Consider the following 8,415-nt stretch of genomic DNA (forward strand, 5'->3'; position numbering starts at 1 on the left):
GATAAATGTGCGCTGTTTTAAAGCCCTAACTTGTTAGAGCAGCTGATTGGTTTCCTCTGAGGCCTTCTTGGCTTGTGGATGCCTGTCTTCCTGGGTCCTCACCTGCTCTTTCCCCTATGCATGTCTGTGTCCTCTTTTCTTTCTTTTTTTTTTTTATTGGCCAAGTCATGTGGCAAGTGAGGTCTCAGTTCCCTGACCAGGGATCAAACACATGGCCCCTGCCATGGAAGCGTGGAGTCTTAACCACTGGAACAGCAGGGAATTTCCTGTGTCGTCTACTTTTAAGACATCAGTCAGACTGGATGAAGGCCCATGGGGATGACCTCATTTTAACTTAACTACCTCTTCAAGGCCCTGTCTTCAAACACAGTCCCCTTCAGAGGGGCTGGCGGTTGGGGCTTCAGCATGTGAATTTGGGGGACATAATTCAGTCGATCACACCATGCTGGAGAAGGAAATGGCAACCCACTCGAATATTCTTCCCTGGAAAATGCCATGGAGAGAGGAAGCTGGCAGGCTGCAGTGCACGGGGTCTCCAAGAGTCAGACACGACTAGTGGCTGAGCACACGCCTTGTAAGGTACAGGCTGGTTTCCCTGCTTACTACCTGGGAAGCTGACTTTGCAAGTGACGAATGCCCTGGCCCCAGCTTGTGGCCGGCACATGGCGGGGCCGTGTCCTGTCCATCTCAGGCCAAAGCTCCCCTCGCCGCCAGTCACTCGGCCTGGAAAGCAGACTGTCTCATTTTCTGCACTGCGGGATCCCACCCACGCCCCCACCCCGCAAGCAGGCACACCTCATCAGCATCGGGGTCCTGGCGAGAGTGGGGCCCTGGTCTTGCTGCACGACCTCACACTGCATCAGGCATCGTCCCCTTGGCTGTGGGCGCGGGGTAATCAAACAGCCCTGAGTCAGATGTTGCGGAATTAACAATCCTCCACATGGTATAAACAGAGTCTAAATCAAATGCCAGAGAAAGGATATTGCCTTTTAAATCGGTCCTGACAGCTGTGGAAAATATCATGCCCAAGTCGAACCCTTCCATACAACAGACGTTAATTCTTCAAGGACTCCTCGACGGGTCCTCTGGATCGTTTGTAAGATTTTATTTTATTATGGATTGGATGTATTGAAGTAAGACTATAATCTTATTGTGCTCTGACCTCTGTTTTTATAGCTCTGTATAAACAGCAGTTACCGTATTAGATGGAGAGATGTTTACAGATGGAGAAATAAAAACACTCCGATTTACTGTGTTGTGGAAACCTGAAACCAGCCCACGGCAGGGCCTGGGTTTTGTTCGTCCGGGGCCCGGTCCTGATGGGAGTCGACAGCTTTGATGGGCAGGAACACAGAGCAGGGCGCTGGCCCTGGGCTCCTTTCCACGGGAGGATGCAAGCTCGTGGCTCCAGACTGCCAGGGCTTTGCCGCAGACTTCTCTCTGAAGGCTCTGCGATCCCAACCGTTTGGATCCCCGGGTTGGACGTGGATGGAAGAAGGCTTCGCGGTCGAGAAGCTTCGGTTTCTGTTCTCCACGTTCATCGCTTCCCCGATGCAGAGGCTGTGCAGAGGCAGGACCCAGGTTTCAGAGCTGGGCTGACCTGGGCTTGGTCCAGACTCTGTGTTTAATGATGCTGTGACCTGGAGCTCTAACTCTCCCAGTCTGGGATTTCACCTGTGAACTGTGGGACTGAAAATACCTGTGTCACAGATAATTTTTTTTAAAAAATTTTAATTTTATATCAGAGTATAGCCTATTAACAAAGTTGTGACAGTTTTATGTGTACAGTCATACATACACACGTATCCCTTCTCCCCCAAACTGCCCTTCCATCCAGGCTGCCACATAACATTGAGCAGAGTTCCCTGTGTTATGTAACAGGACTCTGCTGGTTATGCATTTTAAGTATAGCAGTATGTACATGTCCACCCCAAACTTTGCTCTCTAAGTCTGTGGGTCTGTTTCTGTTTTGTAAATAAGTTCATTTGTATCACTTCTTTTTAGATTCTGCCTGTAAGGGATGTCATAGGATAGTTCTTCTTCTCTGTTTGACTTACTTCACTCAATATCTAGACCTGTCCATGTTGCTGCAAATAGCATTATTTCATTCTTTTTTTAATAGCTGTGTAATATTCCACAAGGACTGAAAAGAACATGATGGAAGGCCGGGCCTTCAGGAAAGTTCCTTTCCTTTGCCCTCCTCTTCCCTTTTAAAATCCTGTTCTATGTTGATGAGGGAGGACCCAGTCGTCCTCAGTGAGTGGTTTACTCGTGATGGCCCTGGGCCACTTTCTGGCACTCACTTGGCTCCCTAAAGAATGACCTCAGCCTCGGTTCACTCCTTCTTGACTCATCGTGTGTGGAAGGCCAGCTGGGGACACGTGCAGGGAGAAAGCAAGGCAGAGGATGTGAAAATGTCAGGACGTGCGGCCAAAGAAAGTTTGTTGTTGTCGTTCAGTTGCTCAGTCGTGTCTGACTCTTCGCAACCCTAAGGACTGCAGCACACTGGGCTTCCCTGTCTTTCACTATCTCCTGGAGTTGGCTCAAACTTGTGTCCACCTGATGCGAAGAGCTGACTCACTGGAAAAGAAAGTTTAACTGGGAAGTTAACCTTGGGTGAAAACTCAGTGAGTTTCCCATGTAAAGATGCACATACACACTCAGGAGAAGAGGACCCCAGGCAGGGGGAGCAGCAGATGCAGACAGAGGTGGGATGAGGGACAAGGATGGGGATGAGGTTAGGGACATGGTGGGGTCACATGGGGCCAGATGTCCAGATCTTGTCATGCAAATGGGTATCCACCTGCTGGACACCAGGGTCCCAGTGTCTCTCAATGTGGCAGGCCACTGGGAGAGTTTGGGGGTGTTATAAACTGAATGTGTCCTCCCAAATTGGTATATTGAAGCTCTAACCCCCAATGTGATGGTATTAGGAGGTGGGGCCTTTCAGGGGTGATCAGGTTTAGATGTACTCATGAGGTTGGAGCCCCCATGGTGGGATTAGTGCCCTTTTAAGAAGAGTTACCAGAGCTCTGTCTCTGCTCACACGCCGAGAGGTCCTGTCTGCACACAATGTACATGGGCATCCAAGCCAGGAAGACAGGCCTCACCAGGAATGAAGTCTGCCAGCATCTCGGACTTCCAGCCTCCAGAGCTGTGTGAAATAAATGTCTGTTGTTTATACCAGCCAGTCCGGGATATTTCATGAGAGTGGCCAGGGCTCACTAAGAGGGGAGCATTCCCGGTGTCAAATCATGGCTTGGAAGGGCCTGTCGACAATTTAGTTCATAACAGCCAGATCAAGGGATTTCCCAACAATTATTAAAATCAACTGTCCATTTTTATGAGAAATCATAATGGAAAATAATATTAGAAAGGAATCTACTGGGTTGGCCAAAAAGTTCAACAAGATGTTATAGAAAAACCCAAATAAATTTTATGGCCAACTATATATATATCTGAATCACTTTTCTGTATAGCAGAAATTAATACAACATTATAAATCAACTATATTTCAATAAAAGAATTAAAAGAATCAACTACCAATTGAATAATTGTTAGAATGATTTTTTGAGCCATTCTTACCATAATTAATATCATCTGTTTTTTATATACACATACATTTATTAAAATATATTAAATGCTTTTCAAAGTTGTATTTATACATCAATTCATGTCCTGATTTGTGTTGCCATAGTAGTTAACACACATATAATCCCCTCTGCATAAGGAGCCTCTAAATTTGCTGCCAACACTGGCATTCTGTGCCTTCTCCTTCCACCTCTGCGTGTCTAAAGTCCCAAGCACCAATGTTCTATATGTCACCCTGCTCACCCCAGTCCACACTATGCCAGCCACTGGGCTCCTTAAGCTTCAGGCTACATCCTTCATCTTCACTTGGCCGCCTTCCACTGGCCATTGTCCCAATGAAGACTCGCCCCGTGTCTCTGCATTCGTGTAGCAAGAGTGTATGACACGTCTGCTCATGTTACTGGGGAGATGGCTGCGAAAAAGGCAGAGACTCCACCTCATGCAGCTGACATTGAAGGGGGAATGAGATACAGAAATATGACCTGCTCCCCCTGCCAGGGAACGGTGAGTTCCAAGGGGAGAGGTGGAGCAGGGTGAGAGGACGGCGTCCAGGCTTGGAGTGCTCAAGGAGAACCCCGCTAACAAGGCTTTGTTCCTGCTGACGTAGAAGACTTTCCGAGCCACCCATACTAGGTAGCTTGTGACTATTTCTTATCCCAAATCAGGGCATTTTAGGTGCAGTAAAAGGTCTGTGGGGAGAGAGGAGAGCCCTGAAAGAACTGTACCTATTTATACACTGATTTTGGTTTATTCTCATTTCTAGGGCTTCACATGGGCCCATGTGGAGGGCAGGGGAAATGATGGACGCTGTACCCAGGGAGGCTGTTAGTGGCCTGCCGGGGTCAGGTGTTAACCTAGCAAATCCATCACATTCAGTTCAGTCACTCAGTTGTGTCTGACTCTTTGCAACCCCATGGACCGTAGGATGCCAGGCCTCCCTGTCCATTACCAACTCCTGGAGTTTACCCAAACTCATGTCCATCGAGTCGGTGATACCATCCAACCATCTCATCCTCTGTCGTCTCCTTCTTCTCCTGCCTTCAATCTTTCCCAGGATCAGGGTCTTTTCCAATGAGTCAGCTCTTCGCATCAGGTGGCCAAAGTATTGGAGTTTCAACTTCAACATCAGTCCTTCCAGTGAACACCCAGGACTGATCTCCTTTAGAATGGACTGGCTGGATCTCCTTGCAGTCTAAGGGACTCTTAAGAGTCTTCTCCAACACCACAGTTCAAAAGCATCAATTCTTCGGTGCTCAGCTTTCTTTACAGTCCAATTCTCACATCCATACATGACCACTGGGAAAACCATAGCCTTGCCTAGAAGGACCTTTGTTGGCTGCTGTTGCTGGTTGTCAGGCTCTAGAGTGGGGGGTAGGAGGGGTTCTTCTTCCCAGAGCCAGATGTGGCTCACCTCTTATTCCCCTCCACTTCAGTCCCTCCACCGCATGCGCCTGCCCTCCCGCAAAGTGTGGCATTGGACACAAGAAGGGAAATTATGGTTTTCTTCAAATAGACAGTGGCCTGGAACACAAGGGAGGGTGCAGACTGGTTCTGGATGGTTCTAAATAGCGATGAATGCTGCAGTTCAATTCAAAGAGCCCTTTTAAATGAAGAGTGTTGTCCTGGAGGGAAGCACCTTGCTTCAGAGCTCCCAGTGCAGAGGATGTTGGAGTTGAGTGGGAAGGAAGACCGTCTGATGGAGGAGCTGCACGGCCTCTGCCATCAGGTGAGGGTCTGGACTCCCCGCTCCTTCTTGATTTGAGTGTCTGTGAGTCCAGGGCAGTGGTTCTCCACCCATGGCAATTTTACCCCCAGGGGACTTTTGACAATGTCTGGGGATGTTTTGGATCATCCCACCATGGCGGGGGCAGGGAGGTGAGGCAGTGTTCCTGGGATCTAGTAGGTACTAGCCAGAGATGCTGCTAAATGTCTTCCTATGCTCACCATAACCCCTTCTTCCCCAACAAAGAATGTTCTGGCTCAAAGTGTCCGTAGGGCTGAGATTGCAAAAGCCTTGGGGCAGATAAATATTTAGCTCTAAGGAGGGCCTCAGAAAAGTCGGGGCATTTGGAAGATGGGGAAACTGAGGCCCAGGGAGCGAAAGGGGTTCACAGAGGGTCCCATGGTAAATTAGGGGCAGAGCGGAGGCTAGGACATGACTGAGACCTCATTCAGTGCCCACTCTATTCCAAGCCGTCTCAGCAGCCGGTTCACCCCAGAGACCCTGGTCTTTGCCAGCATTTGACGTAGAGACATCAGTGCTCAGTCTAGCTAAGGGTTAAGGCAACACTGTGCCCATGGCCCTGTGTTAGTGTAGACACAGCCTCTGCTTACTGTGTGGCCACAAGCTGGGAACGTATGTTTTCACTTTCCCCCACCAGAATCTGGACCAAATTCAAACCAGACTCGCCATCTCATCCCTGAGTCACAAACCCAAGTAGGCCTCCATATGCATCTATCTTATGGTCTAACACAGCCAGCATGGGCAAAGGTTCACCCTTAGCAAAAACCAGCAGCTTCTCTGCCTGTGGTCTATGACACAGTTGACAGATAGACGCTTTGGGACAAAATGGTTCAGTTAGATTTTTCATTCCTCGATTGTCAGGATGGGTCTACGAGAGAGGCTTCCAGTGTGAGGTTTGCATGTGGCCATCTCCTAAAAAGCTCCTTCCAAGAGGGCAGAGGTAGGGCTTCTCAGAGGAGCGTTTTCTCTTACTGGACCTCAGATCATCAGAAAAGTTTGGGATCCTCCCTCAGAATATGATGCAAAAGGGAGACACCGGCTGGGATGCCTGACTTACGTGTTTGTTATACAATCACGTCGAAGGGTAGGCTTCAGGGTTCCAGTCTTCTCCTCCTGTGGGAGCCTGGTCCATGGCTCTGGGCTGTCTGCATGTTCCCGGCTGGGAGGTAGCCCCCAAGGCAGATGTCACCGCTGTCCCAAGGAAGGAGGGGGAAAAGGTGGGTATGGAGAGTCTGAGCCTTGGGTGGCCCACAAATTATATCATTTTAATTTAAATTTTTCTCACTCTTTATTTCGAAATAATTATAGACTCACAAGAAGTTTCAAAAATAGGCCCAAAAGGTCCTGTGGACCCCCTTCTCCCAACTTCTGTCTATGGTGACAACTCACATGTGTTATAAAAGCCAGCACGTGATTTGGTGCAATGCAGGGAGGTGGACTCCAGGCTTTGCTTGGATTTCCCTTTTTTTTTTTTTTTTTGATTTGCCATTTTAACACATGTTCATGTGGCTTTATTTTCATGTATCTTTGTGTATCTTCCATGACATTTTATCCCATGTGTAGATTCGTGTAACCACCACCATGGTCAGGATTGAGATGATGCATCTCCAGGAACTCTCTCCTGCTTCCCTGTGAGAATGACACCCACCTTCCTCATGCCTGATGCTCCCCCTCCTCACTCTGCATCTCTATAATTTGGTCAACTCGAGGAGCCATGGGATATGTAACCTTTTGAGACGGGCTTTTCTTCACTCAGCACAACGCTCTTGAGATTCATCCAAGCTGGTTCTTTTTTATGACGGAGGAGTAGTCCGTGGGGTAGATGTAGCATGGTTTGTTTCATCGGAATCCCATCAGGATTGTCGAGTCTGCCCAGTGGGTGGTGGCTGCTTCAGACATGGTGACAAGGAATGACACCATTCCTTTGTTGCAGTCCATTGAGGATGTGCCTTGGAGATGGGCATTATTATTCCTTTTGACGAATTTGCACATTTACTTAGCACACTTATTTGGCACGGACTCTGTGTAATGTAAAGAACTCAATGGTGAAAGAGAGAACCAATTCAGAGTCTCAGTGGAGGGGACCATATTTAATACATAAACAGGAAAATAGATACTTATATCTTCTGATGAGGGCTTTAAAGAAAAGAGCCAGGTTGTAGGAGAGAAGAGAACTTCAGTATGGATGCTTCAGTCCTTTCCCAGCAAGATGAAGAAGTGTTAGTTCATGGAGGGGAATAGCATTCTAGGCCTAGGAACAGCATGTGCCAGGGCTCAGAGGCTGGAAGGAAGTGCATATTTTGGAAGAATGGATGGAATGATTCAGGGGGTGGAGGTCAGGTTGGGCTGGATCATGTGGGTCCTTGAAGGTGGGACATTCTGTTTCCATGGCAATGGGAAGCCTGCAGAGCATTTAAACAGAAGACACATGTTGTATGGGCTGTTTCACAGAGACCATGCTGGCTGGGGTGTGGATACTGGCCCAGTGAGCACAGAAGCCAAGAGACTCATTGGGAGGTCATGGTGGCCTGGTCTATGCCTTTGGCAGTGGAAATTAAGAGTGGACAGATTGGAAGGTTGATAGTCAGGAGGTGGAAGAGATGTGATCCATGTGTGGTGGTACCTTGGGGCCTGACATGATCTGGGGCTCAGCAATGTAGCTCTGGGTTTGGGATTATGGGAAAGGGCTGCTTGAGGTGGTAGAAAGCACAGACAAGCTCTGGGGAGAGTGGCTCAGTTCAGCATCTGTCTCCATCTTCTTTTGGCTTCCTGGGCTTGAAGTGACTTAGCTTCACCCAGCCTTTATTTTCTCAACAGTAAAATGGGTATAATCATTATCTGCAGGACCAAGTGGTTTCAAAGACCAAGTGGGATGCTCTGTGCAGAGTACCCAGCCCAGTGGCTAATGCAGCAGCCTCTCAGTAAGTGATAATCATCTCCCCTCATTGAGGACACAGGTTGGGTCTTGTCGAGCCTGGTCTTGCCAGCATCCAGCAAGGGCCTGACGTGAGACAGGTGCTCCATAAAGTCTTGTTAATTTCTTCCCTTTCCTTGAATTTCCTTGAGCGTCTTCCTCTCTG

Source organism: Bison bison, unplaced genomic scaffold (assembly GCF_000754665.1).
Source record: "Bison bison bison isolate TAMUID 2011002044 unplaced genomic scaffold, Bison_UMD1.0 scf7180017864302, whole genome shotgun sequence".
NCBI classification, from domain to species: Eukaryota; Metazoa; Chordata; class Mammalia; order Artiodactyla; family Bovidae; genus Bison; species Bison bison.